Genomic DNA, 12,271 nt, shown 5'->3' with positions numbered 1-12,271 from the left:
AGTTCCACCAACGAGGGCGCTGTCGCTGGGCGGTGTGGCCCTTCTGTCTCCGCGACTGCAACGCATGCGCGGCAGTACTATCAGCGCGCTATGTAAGACGGAGCGGAGAACGTCTTCGTCAGTCCTCGTTCAGCTCACCTGAAGATGGCTGGCACTTGTCCAGCCTAAATAGCGTGCAATGAAGTTTACTACGACCGGCTGCAAGCCCGAAATCTTTTTGAACAGTTGATTCGCCGGGAAAATTTCATATTTTTGCAACATCCCCACGGTTTGGTAGTTTTATGGAATCTACACTACTGGCCATTAAAATTGCTACACCAAGAAGAAATGCAGATGATAAACGGGTACTCATTGGACAAATATATTGTACTAGAACTGACTTGTGATTACATTTTCACGCAATTTGGGTGCATAGATCCTGAGAACAACCACATCTGGCCGTAATAACGGCCTTGATACGCTTGGGCATTGAGTCAAACATATTGTGACGAGCCAGTTGCTCGGCCACCACTGACCAGACTTTTCAATTGGTGAGAGATCTGGAGAATGTGTTGGCCAGGGCAGCAGTCGAACATTTTCTGTATCCAGAAAGGACCGTACAGGACCTGCAACATGCGGTCCTGCATTATCCTGCTGAAATGCAGGGTTTCGCCGGGATCGAATGAAGGGTAGAGCAACGGGTCGTAACACTTCTGGAATGTAACGTCCACTGTTCAAAGTGCCATCAATATGAACAAGAGCTGACCGAGATGTGTAACCAATTGCACCCCATACCATCACACCGGGTGATACGCCAGTATGGCGATGACGAATACACGCTTCCAATGTGCGTTCACCGCGATGTCGCCAAACGCGGATGCGACCATCATGATGCTGTAAACAGAACCTGGATTCATCCGAAAAAATTACGTTTTGCCATTCCTGCAGCCAGGTTCGTCGTTGAGTACACCATCGCAGGCGCTCCTGTCTGTGATGCAGCGTCAAGGGTAACTGCAGCCACGTTCTCCGAGCTGATAGTCCATACTGCTGCAAACGTCGTCGAACTGTTCGTGCAGATGGTTGTTGATTTCCAAACAGCCCAATCTGTTGACTCAGAGATCGAGACGTGGCTGCACGATCCGTTACAGCCATGCGGATAAGATGCCTGTCATCTCGACTGCTAGTGATACGAGGCTGTTGGGATCCAGCACGGCGTTCCGTATTACCCTCCTGAATCCACCGATTCCATATTCTGCTAACAGTCATTGGATCTCGACCAACGCGAGCAGCAATGTCGCGATACGTTAATCCGCAATCCTGATAGGCTGCAATCCGAGCCGCGCGGGATTAGCCGAGCGGTCTTAGGGCGCTGCAGTCATGGACTGTGCGGCTGGTCCCGGCGGAGGTGCGAGTCCTCCCTCGGGTATGGGTGTGCGTGATTGTCCTTAGGATAGTTTAGGTTAAGTAGTGTGTAAGCTTAGGGACTGGTGACCTTAGCAGTTAAGTCCCATAAGATTTCACACACATTTTTTTGCTGCAATCCGACCTTTATCGAAGTCGGAAACGTGATGGTACGCGCTTCTCCTCCTTACACGAGGCATCACAACAACGTTTCACCAGGCAACGCCGGTCAACTGCTGTTTGTGTATGAGAAATCGGTTGGAAACTTTCCTCATGTCAGCACTTTGTATGTGTCGCCACCGGCGCCAACCTTGTATGAATGCTCTGAAAAGGTAATCATTTGCATATCACAGCATCTTCTCCCTGTCTGTTAAAATTTCGCTTCTGTAGCACGTCATCTTCGTGGTGTAGCAATTTTAATGGCCAGTAGTGTAATCATTAATGGCTTCGCGTGCTTACGGCATACCTGAATCAACCTGAAATCGTCGCTGAATTGAGACCTCAGTGTGTCGGCCTGTAGGGTGAATAATTTTTTTTTTGTCAGTGTGTTTAATTATCACCTGTGAGTGACTCTGAGTTGATTACACCCGCCCGTACGGTTTTGCCTGCAGTGCAGGCGAGGGCCCTTTGCCGGCGTGGCGTTATCTGACGCCTGCCAGCCCGCCTTATGGCGGCATCGACCGCGGACCTTGAGGGCCTGGAACAGCTGTCAGCTCCCGTATCGCCTGATGCATCACTTACCGCTGCTGCCACGCTTCACTACCGGTGACTCACAGCAGACAGCCCGTCGACGCCTTTCAGAACGGGCAATTTCTGGACGCCGCACACATCTCTGCAGTGGAGAGGTCAACCAAACGCTGGAGCAAGCTGGGCTAGTAATTTACCAGCCGCGAGTTGTTCAGCGTCTAAAAGTGTTTCGAAAAGAAATTATGGAGCAGCTTTGTAAATTGATTCACAGAAGCCGATTCTGTAAAGCACATAGTGACCAGGTTGGAGAATCTGAGGTGGTCAATCAGATGTAATGGAATTCCTGAGGCTAATTTGGCAGAACCCCAAGCGAAAGAAGATTTATTTTTACTAGAACTGATGTGGGTAATCTTGCCACTTTTTATTTGAGCAAATAAAGAACGCATTATTGTGGCCAAGATAGACACGAAGCCCACGCCTACTACAGTAGTACACGTTTATATGCCAACTAGCTCTGCAAATGACGAAGAGATTGATGAAATGTATGATGGCATAAAAGAAATTATTCAGATAGTGAAGGGAGACGAAAATTTAATAGTCATGTGTGACTGGAATTCGACAGTAGGAAAAGGGAGAGAATAAAAGGTAGTGGGTGAATATGGATTGGGGGTAAGAAATGAAAGAGGAAGCCCCTGGTAGAACTTTGCACAGAACGTAACTTAATCATAGCTAACACTTGGTTCAAGAATCATAAAAGAAGGTTGTATACGTGGAAGAAGCCTGGAGATACTGGAAGGTTTCAGATAGATTATATAGTGGTAAGACAGAGGTTTAGGAACCAGGTTTTAAATTGTAAGACATTTCCAAGGGCAGATCTGGACTCTTACCACAATCTATTGGTTATGAACTGTAGATTAGAACTGAAGAAACTGCAAAAAGTTGGAAATTTAAGGAGATGGAAACTGGATAAACTGACTAAACCAAAGGTTGTACAGAGTTTCAGGGAGAGAATAAGGGAACGATTGACAGGAATGGGGGAAATAAATACAGTAGAAGAAGAATGGGTAGCTTTGAGGGATGAAGTAGTGAAGGCAGCAGAGGATCAAGTAGGTAAAAAGACGAGGGCTAGTAGAAATCCTTGGGTAACAGAAGAAATATTGAATTCAATTGATGAAAGGAGAAAATATAAAAATGTAGTAAATGAAGCAGGCAAAAAGGAGTACAAACGTCTCAAAAATGAGATCGACAGGAAGCGCAAAATGGCTAAGCAGGGATGGCTAGAGGATAAATGTAAGGATGTAGAGGCCTATCTCACTAGGGGTAAGATAGAACTGCCTACAGGAAAATTAAAGAGACCTTTGGAGAAATGCGAACCACTTGCATGAATATCAAGAGCTCAGATGGAATCCCAGTTCTAAGCAAAGAGGGGAAAGCAGAAAGGTAGAAGGAGTATATAGAAGATCTATATAAGGGCGATGGACTTGAGGACAATATTATGGAAACGGAAGAGGATGTAGATGAAGATGAAATGGGAGATATGATACTGGGTGAAAAATGTGACAGAGCACAGAAAGACCTGTGTCGAAACAAGACCCTGGGAGTAGGCAACATTCCATTAGAACTACTGACAGTCCGGGGAGAGCCAGCCATGACGTAACTCTACCATCTGGTGAGCAAGATGTATGAGACAGGCGAAATAAGCTCAGACTTCAAGAAGAATATAATAATTCCAATCCCAAAGAAATCAGCTGTTGACAGTTGTAAAAATTACCGAACCATCAGTTTAATAAGTCACGGCTGCAAAATACTAACGCGAATTCTTCACAGACGAATAGCAAAACTGGTAGAAGCCGACCTCGGGGAAGATTCCGTAGAAATGCTGGAACACGTGAGGCAATACTGACCTTCCGGCTTATCTTAGAAGATACATTAAAGAAAGGCAAACCTATGTTTCCAGCATTTGTAGACTTAGTGAAAGCTTTTGACAATGTTGACTGGAATACTCTCTTTCAAATTCTGGAGGTGGCAGGGATAAAATACAGGGAGCGAAAGGCTATTTACAATTTGTACAGAAACCAGAAGGCAGTTATAAGAGTCGAGGGACATGAAAGGGAAGCAGTGGTCGGGAAGGGAGTGAGACAGGATTTTAGCCTATCCCTGATGTTATTCAATCTGTATATTGAGCAAGCAGTAAGGAAAACAAAAGAAAAATTCGGAGTAGGTATTAAAATCCATGGAGAAGAAATAAAAACTTTGAGGTTCGCCGATGACATTGTAATTCTGTCAGAGACAGCAAAGGACTTGGAAGAGCAGTTGAACGGAATGGATAGTGTCTTGAAAGGAGGATATAAGATGAACATCAATAAAAGCAAAACGAGATAATGGAATGTAGTCGAATTAAATCGGGCGATGCTGAGGGAATTAGATTAGGAAATGCGACACTTAAAGTGAAGCAGAGAAGATATAAAATGTAGACCGGCAATGGCAAGGAAAGCTTTCTGAAAAAGAGAAATTTATCAACATCGAGTATAGATTTAAGTGTCAGGAAGTCGTTCCTGAAAGTACTGTATTTGTATGGAGTGTAGCCATGTATGGAAGTGAATCGTGGGCGGTAAATAGCTACAGAAGAATGTTGAAGATTATATGGGTAGATCACATAACTAATGAGGAGGTATTGAATAGAATTTGAGAGAAGAGGAGTTTGTGGCACAACTTGACTAGAAGAAGGGATCGGTTGGCAGGGCATATTCTGAGGCATTAAGGGATCACCAATTTAGTACTGGAAGGCAGCGTGGAGGGTAAAAATCGTAGAGGGTGACCAAGAGATGAATAAACTAAGCAGATTCAGTAGAATGTAGGTTGCAGTAGGAACTGAGAGATGAAAAAGCTTGCACAGGATAAAGTAGCATAGAGAGCTGCATCAAACCAGTCTCTGGACTGAAGACCACAACAACAACAACAACAAAGTGTATTATTGTTAAAGGAAGAAAGAAGTACATTGTATTAAAGTGAAGTATTATTTATTTTGCCCGTGTAGAGCTACTAGTCTCCCACGGGGCGCCTCCCCAGATGACGGATAGGAAATTGCTCACCAGTTATGGTGGGTATCGGGGAAATAAAACATCCGAGGTGGACTAAAACTACCGCTTACTGCCTTGTAGCGTGCTATTGGCTTATCAAAGCCTAAAGAAACAAAACTTGAGAATAAATTACCTGGTCACCCAGGTTGGGGATTGTGCATTGAGATAGCTCCTTACTCACGCGAAAAAATTAAAATGGTAAAAAACCTAATAATATGTTTCGCGAAAACTGGAATCTTGGACGACGAACGGACGAAGAAAATGGGAAAAATGACACTTGGATGCTGGAATGTGCAACGAATCTCGACAAAACTGAATATATTACCAACAGAACTTGACAGTTTCAAAATGGATGTTGTTGTACTCTCTGAGAACAAGAAGAAAGACAAAGGAGAAGAACTTGGTAATTACGTAGTTATCCGGAGTGTGGTGTCCAAAGGGCTAATATCCAAAGCAGGAGTCTCCATTACGATAAAGAAAGCGTGGAAAAAGAAGATTACAAATTGGAAATTTATTAATTAATGTACTATTGTGGTAGAAATGACTCTATCTGCCAGGGAAGTTGTAATTATTGGTGTATATGCACCCACGAATGATTCAAGAGACCAGGAAAATGATACTTTCTGGACAATCCTTACGGAGACTATAGAAAAAAATCCTAAGGAGGAAGGGACTGATCATCATGGGGGCTATGAAGGGAAGAGTAGGGATTAGAGAATCATGTGGGAAAACATGGAGAGATAGAATATAATGACAATTTTCATATTATGACAGACCTTAGAGTAACATAGGAAAAAATTAAAAAAAAACATAGAATTAATTTTCATAGCTTTAGAAAAAGCATATGATACTGTCAAGAGAAAACTATGTGAGGGCTGAGTTTCTCCTGGCGTATACAATTTTCAAACAACTTACGGGAATTCAGCTAGGTGATATTTACAGCGACCGCCGATATTTCGGTGGGAGTACGCCCCGCCATTTTCAAGACACAATCTGTGTCTTGAAAATGGAGGGATGTACTCCCGCCGAAGCCGGCCGCAGTGGACAAGCGGTTCTATACGCTTTAGTCCGCAACCGCGCTGCTGCTACGGTCGCAGGTTCGAATCCAGCGCCGGCCGCGGTGGTCTCGCGGTTCTAGGCGCGCAGTCCGGAACCGCGCGACTGCTACGGTCGCAGGTTCGAATCCTGCCTCGGGCATGGATGTGTGTGATGTCCTTAGGTTAGTTAGGTTTAAGTAGTTCTAAGTTCTAGGGGACTGATGTCCACAGTTGTAAAGTCCCATAGTGCTCAGAGCCATTTATCGCCATCGAATCCAGCATCTGGCATGAATGTGTGTAATGTTCTTAGGTTAGTTAGGTTTAAGTAGTTCTAAGTCTAGGGGACTGATGACCCCAGGTGTTAAGTCCCGTAGTGCTCAGAGCCATTTGAAACATTTTTGAACTCCGGCGGTCGCTGTAAATATAACCTGACTGAATTCCCGTAAGTTGTTTGAAAAGAGAAAACTACTTTCGAGAGCATTGCATATAGCAAACATAAAGGGGCCTTTAATTACAATAATACAAAAAATATATAAAGATAACTTTTGTCAAGTGACAATTGGTAGCACACTTCCACAGAAATTTAGAACAAGCAAGGGTCTCTTACAAGGTAGCCCCATGTCACCAACATTATTTAAAATCTATGTAGGCATCAGTCTTATGACATGGTCTCGTAAATTCAATGGGATGGGGCTAGAAATTAAAGCTGGAGTTTATTTACATCACCTACTATTTGCTGATAATCAAGGAGTTACAGCACAAGTTGGGGAGGATGAAAATTATACATGTAACCAATTAGCAAAGGAATACAGAAACTGGGTAATGAAGATTAATTACCAGAAAAAATAATCCCTCAGTAATGATCCAAATGACTTATACATAGAGGGAAAGAAAATTAAGGTCAATATTTTTTGTTGTTTGGGATCCGTTTTAGAGATGGAGGGAAAATCAAAGGTAGAAATTAATAACTGAACTAGCAGTGGAAGGAAGGTCACTGGGATGCACAATTCAGTCTTATGAAACAGAAATGTAATAAACCGAACCAAAAAAATCATATATAAATCGATACTAGGGAGCCTAGTTATGCATGGACCGGAAACTTGGACTACTAATCTGAAAGACATCAAAGAGCTGCAAGCAGTAGAAATTGACTTCGGAGAAGATCAGCAAGAATCTCTAGAAAAGAGAAAATAAGAAAAGACGAAATAATAAAGAGGACGGAAGTAAGAGAAAAAATACGTGATGGATAGAAGGAAATTACAATGGTACGGGCATGTAAGAAAAATGGATGAAGCCAGAATTCCGAAAATGATCCTGGAATGGGAACTGGAGGGAAATTAGGGAACGGCCTACGACCACCTGGCTCCAAAATGTGCGATTAGCAATGAGGAGCAGAGAAAGAAGATATACAAGATCGAACCACCTCGAGGGACAACCTGAGGAGATAAACTAAGATCTTATGTAACAGATGTCCTTGTATTTGTTATGTTGGAGAAAAACCTTTGAATAGAGAAAAATGTCAATAATAAAATAAAATTATTTATTTTGCTTGATACACTGATGGAAAAAATAGCAACACAAAGCAGATGTCCTGCCATTAAACGAAAGTTAGCAGACGTGTTTCTGCATCTGAAGGATGGTGTCCATTCAAATTTCGCAGCAGTCCGATAAGAGGGGCGCTAGTAACGCCACTATGAAGGTGCAAATCAGGTTTGCTTTAAACACACGCTGTAACAGTCCTCAGCGTTAGTTATCTTTGAGATTGGACGTGGTGGGTTAGTTTTATGAATTATGCCTTTGAGGCGACAAAGGCGCCGTTATCAACACCTCACTGAGTTTCAACGAGGTCTGCGAGCTACAGAAGACGCAATTCAATGCTCGGGAAACCGCAGCAACCACATGAAGCTTCTTTCGGAAGAACAAACCTAACTGACGGAAAGTCCGTGACAATGGTCAAGAATGATCGGTAACACTGCGCAAGCAGAACTTCGAGAAGATGAGTCCTGGATAGAGGATCTGCTGAGAGAAATCCGCTCGCCTTAAAGAAGAGTGTGCAGCAAACCGTTGGCATCGCTCAACAATTTGGCTGGGAGTGTTGGCGCGCTCCTGTAATCGAAGCTACTGGGAAGCCGCTGTGTGGGAGAGATCTGTGGTACAACTGCAAATTCGGCCGTTTCGTGAGCTCAGGAGCGTCCGCGGTGCCTTCGTCGCCCTGTGGACTCAACCAAGATGGCAGTGCAGAGAACTTCGGGGAAACGTCGATCCAGAGCTACAGAAGACGCAATCCAATGCTCGGGAAACCGCAGCAACCACATGAAGTTTCTTTCGGGAGAAAGATACTGCGATACTGCTGAAAGACTTGGCAGGAATGTAGCCGCTGTACGTGATTGCTGGCGATGGTAGTCACGAGAAGGTACTGTCGCAAGAAGACTAGACTCCCAACGGCCATGTGACACTTCCGAGAGGGAAGGCTATTGCGTCCGTTGTGTGGCTCTGGCGCATTGTACCGCATCTGAGGCAGCAACTTGAGAAGTTGTTGGCACCATAGCGATCCAACGAACTGTTACAATTGGTTACTTCATGGGTAGTTACGAGCCAGTCGCCCTGTGACGCGCATTCCACTGACTCGGAAACCGCCGCCATCTGCGACCTCATTGGTGTCAAGTGAGAGTTCATTGGAGGGCGCAGTGGAGGTCTTGTGTTTTCCGATGAAAGATGGTTCTGACTCAGTGCCACTGACAGCCAACCATTGGATAGAAGGGTGCCAGTTGAGTGCCTGCAACCAGTCGTTATTCTAGACACACGGGATCCACAATTGGAGTTACGGTCTGGCGTGCAGTTTCGCATGACAGCAAGAGTATTCTCGTGGTTGTCTCACGCACCCTGACTCCAAATTTGTACGTCAATCTGGTGATTTGATCTGTTGTGCTGCCGCTCGTGAAAAGCATTGAGGGGGTTATTTTACAGCGGGATAACGCTCGTACACATCCCGCTGTTGTAACCCAATATGCTCTACAGAGTGTCCAATCGCGCACATAAGGGACATCATGGGATGACAACTCCAGCGTCATCCGTAAAAAGCGCTAACAGTCTCTGTACTGACCAACAAAGTGCAACTGGCACGGAACTCCATCCCACAAACTGATGTCCATTACCCGTACCGCATAATGCACGCATGTTTGCATGCTTGCATTCAACTTTCTGGCGTTTACACGGGATGTTTATCTATCAGCATTTCACCTTGGCAATGACTTATCTCGCGCTTACATTAATATGTGACCTTTCAATGTTGATCAATTACATATGTTACCTTGTCTAATGTATTCCAGAAACTTCATTACTCTACATTATTTTTGATTTAGCGGTTTTTGTCCGTCAGTGTATATTATTTAAAATATATTTTATGCTTTTATTAGTATTTAATAAATAATTGCCACTGTTAATCAGCTTTACAGCATCTTTGCTGTTTGAATTAAAATAAGTAAATAATTTATTTTTTATTAAATTCAGATACGTTTTGTTTCTTTAGTGCAACCACTCATTATTCGCCCCAGAAAAAACCTTCTCTGCAAGTGCTGAAGGGGCGGGGATCGACAGTAAAAATGAAATTACTTGGTACAAATTGGTAAACTGACCATTTGCCTTAGTAAATATTTGTTGCCATTTTTGTGTAGTGAATATTTCCGAAATACCTTCAGAAGTATATTTCCATTTGTTTAATAATGCGATATCCCCATAAAATCTACTTTAAACGTGCTTCATCTAGAAAACAGTTACTAAACAGCCTTATAATTTGGCAATTATGAGACCAAATAAGTGCTCAGCTCCGTTAATTGTGTCAGGATCATTGGGCCTATGAACAAAAACGTACGACAAACACATAAGAAAAGCACTGATTGGTATGTCTAAACGGAGTGGTCGGAAACAGTCGCAAAAGCCTGTAAGAGTTTTACAGATGTGGCTAACTTCAATGATAGTTAACTCGGAAACGGTGCAACGTATCGATTTTTTAACGATTATTTCTTAGCACAGCCTTTCCTCTTACAAGCTTTCAGACTGTTTCTGACCACCCTGTATACCCTTACGGTATACCTCCTTGTTTCAAATGGTTCAAATGTCTCTAAGCACTATGGGACTTAACATCTGAGGTCGTCAGTCCCCTAGACCTAGAACTTCTTAAACCTGTCTAACCTAAGGACATCACACACATCCATGTCCGAGGCAGGATGCGAACCTGCGACCGTCCAGACTGAAGAGCCTAGAACTGCTCGGCCACAGCGGCCGGCTATCTCCTTTTTTTCTCCTTGCTCTTATTCCCTTTCACTCATGCCGTTAACTTGGAACATACCTTAAGTGTACAATCTCTTCTTCATTGCTAGAAATATTAACAAAAGCCTGACTGGCGAGACTTGTATATATTTGGGCGAACACGTCCGTAAAAAGTTCGACATGCCCGACTAAAGCCAGACACCTGCCAACCGTAGCTGGGAGGCCCCTCAAAGCTTTCGTTCTGAGCGTAAGATACTGCTGTCACTGAAGAGTCTTTATCACTGTATATCTGGACAAGACAGGTGTGCCAGAGACACAACACACAGCTGCAGGTGACACGACTTCAGCATGTTAAACATATACACTGGCTGCCAATAAAATGTAGTTTCGTAAAATTTTGCCTACAAATTTTTCTGTATGTCTCACAATAACAACTGACACCCACGAAAGCGACCCTGAGGTAATCATTAATTCAAAAGGCATAATACAGGGGTTGTCCAGAAAGTTCCGATCGCTCGCGAAATGAAAACCACTGGGAAAGTCCAGTAAAGCTTTGCACAGATGTGTTGGGCAGTGTCTCTAGTACGCCCGTCGATAGTGTCGCGTCGCTCTTTTCAGTTTTGAGTGAACAGTGAGCCCGTAAAGATGCGTAGGGAATAGCATCTCCCGCCAAACATGAGGGCCTGGTTGGAGATTTCGCCTGTGTCATGCAGCCCACATAACAGATCTGTCGAACAGTTCCTTCTTCGTGCCAATTATCGGCCGCACACTGCAGGGGCAATGAAGACGCTCCTGCAGCGCTTCTGATGAGAAGTGTTTGATCACCCACAATACAGTCCGTAATTGGCTCCCCCTGACTATCATCTCTGCTTACAAGAAAAGCTGGCTATGAAGACATTTTTCCACAGACAGCGAGCTGCAGACCAGTGCAGATAACTGGCCGAAAACACAAGCGGCTGCTTTCTATGACGAGGATATCGGTAAGTTAATGCAACACTACGACAAAACTTGATGGCTACTATGTAGAGAAGTAGGTGGAAGGTGTACCTAAATGTTGCGAATAAAACATTTCTGATTTTCACTGTGGTTTCCATTTCGCGTCCGATCGGAACTTACTTTCTGGACAACCCTCGTATTCAGAATGAGATTGTCACTCTGCAGCGGAGTGTGCGCTGATATGAAACTTCCTGGCAGATTAAAACTGTGTGCCCGACCGAGACTCGAACTCAGGACCTTTGCTTTTCGCGGGCAACTGCTCTACCAACTGAGCTACCGAAGCACGACTCACGCCCGGTACTCACAGCTTTACTCCTGCCAGTATCTCGTCTCCTACCTTCCAAACTTTACAGAAGCTCTCCTGCGAACCTTGCAGAACTAGCACTCCTGAAAGAAAGGATACAGCGGAGACACGGCTTAGCCACAGCCTGGGGGATGTTTCCAGAATGAGATTGTCACTCTGCAGCGGAGTGTGCGCTGATATGAAACTTCCTGGCAGATTAAAACTGTGTGCCCGACCGAGACTCGAACTCAGGACCTTTGCCTTTCGTGGGCAAGTGCTCTACCAACTGAGCTACCGAAGCACGACTCACGCCCGGTACTCACAGCTTTAAGCCGTGTCTCCGCTGTATCCTTTCTTTCAGGAGTGCTAGTTCTGCAAGGTTCGCAGGAGAGTTTCTGTAAAGTTTGGAAGGTAGGAGACGAGATACTGGCAGAAGTAAAGCTGTGAGTACCGGCCGTGAGTAGTGCTTCGGTAGCTCAGTTGGTAGAGCACTTGCCTGCGAAAGGCAAAGGTCCCGAGTTCGAGTCTCGGTCGGGCAA

General features: G+C 44.3%; 1 non-coding gene across 1 annotated transcript; it reads left to right on the top strand.

Annotated features, from left to right (window-relative positions):
• The first annotated feature begins 12,196 nt into the window (after positions 1-12,196).
• On the top strand, positions 12,197-12,271 carry Trnas-cga. The gene has a single exon. It is a non-coding gene; the product is annotated as a tRNA-Ser (tRNA).

The sequence above is a fragment of the Schistocerca americana genome, chromosome 1 (genome assembly GCF_021461395.2).
Source record: "Schistocerca americana isolate TAMUIC-IGC-003095 chromosome 1, iqSchAmer2.1, whole genome shotgun sequence".
In the NCBI taxonomy this organism is placed as follows: domain Eukaryota; kingdom Metazoa; phylum Arthropoda; class Insecta; order Orthoptera; family Acrididae; genus Schistocerca; species Schistocerca americana.
The sequence above is the reverse complement of the archived record's forward strand: the minus strand, read 5'-3'. Positions and strand labels throughout refer to the sequence as shown.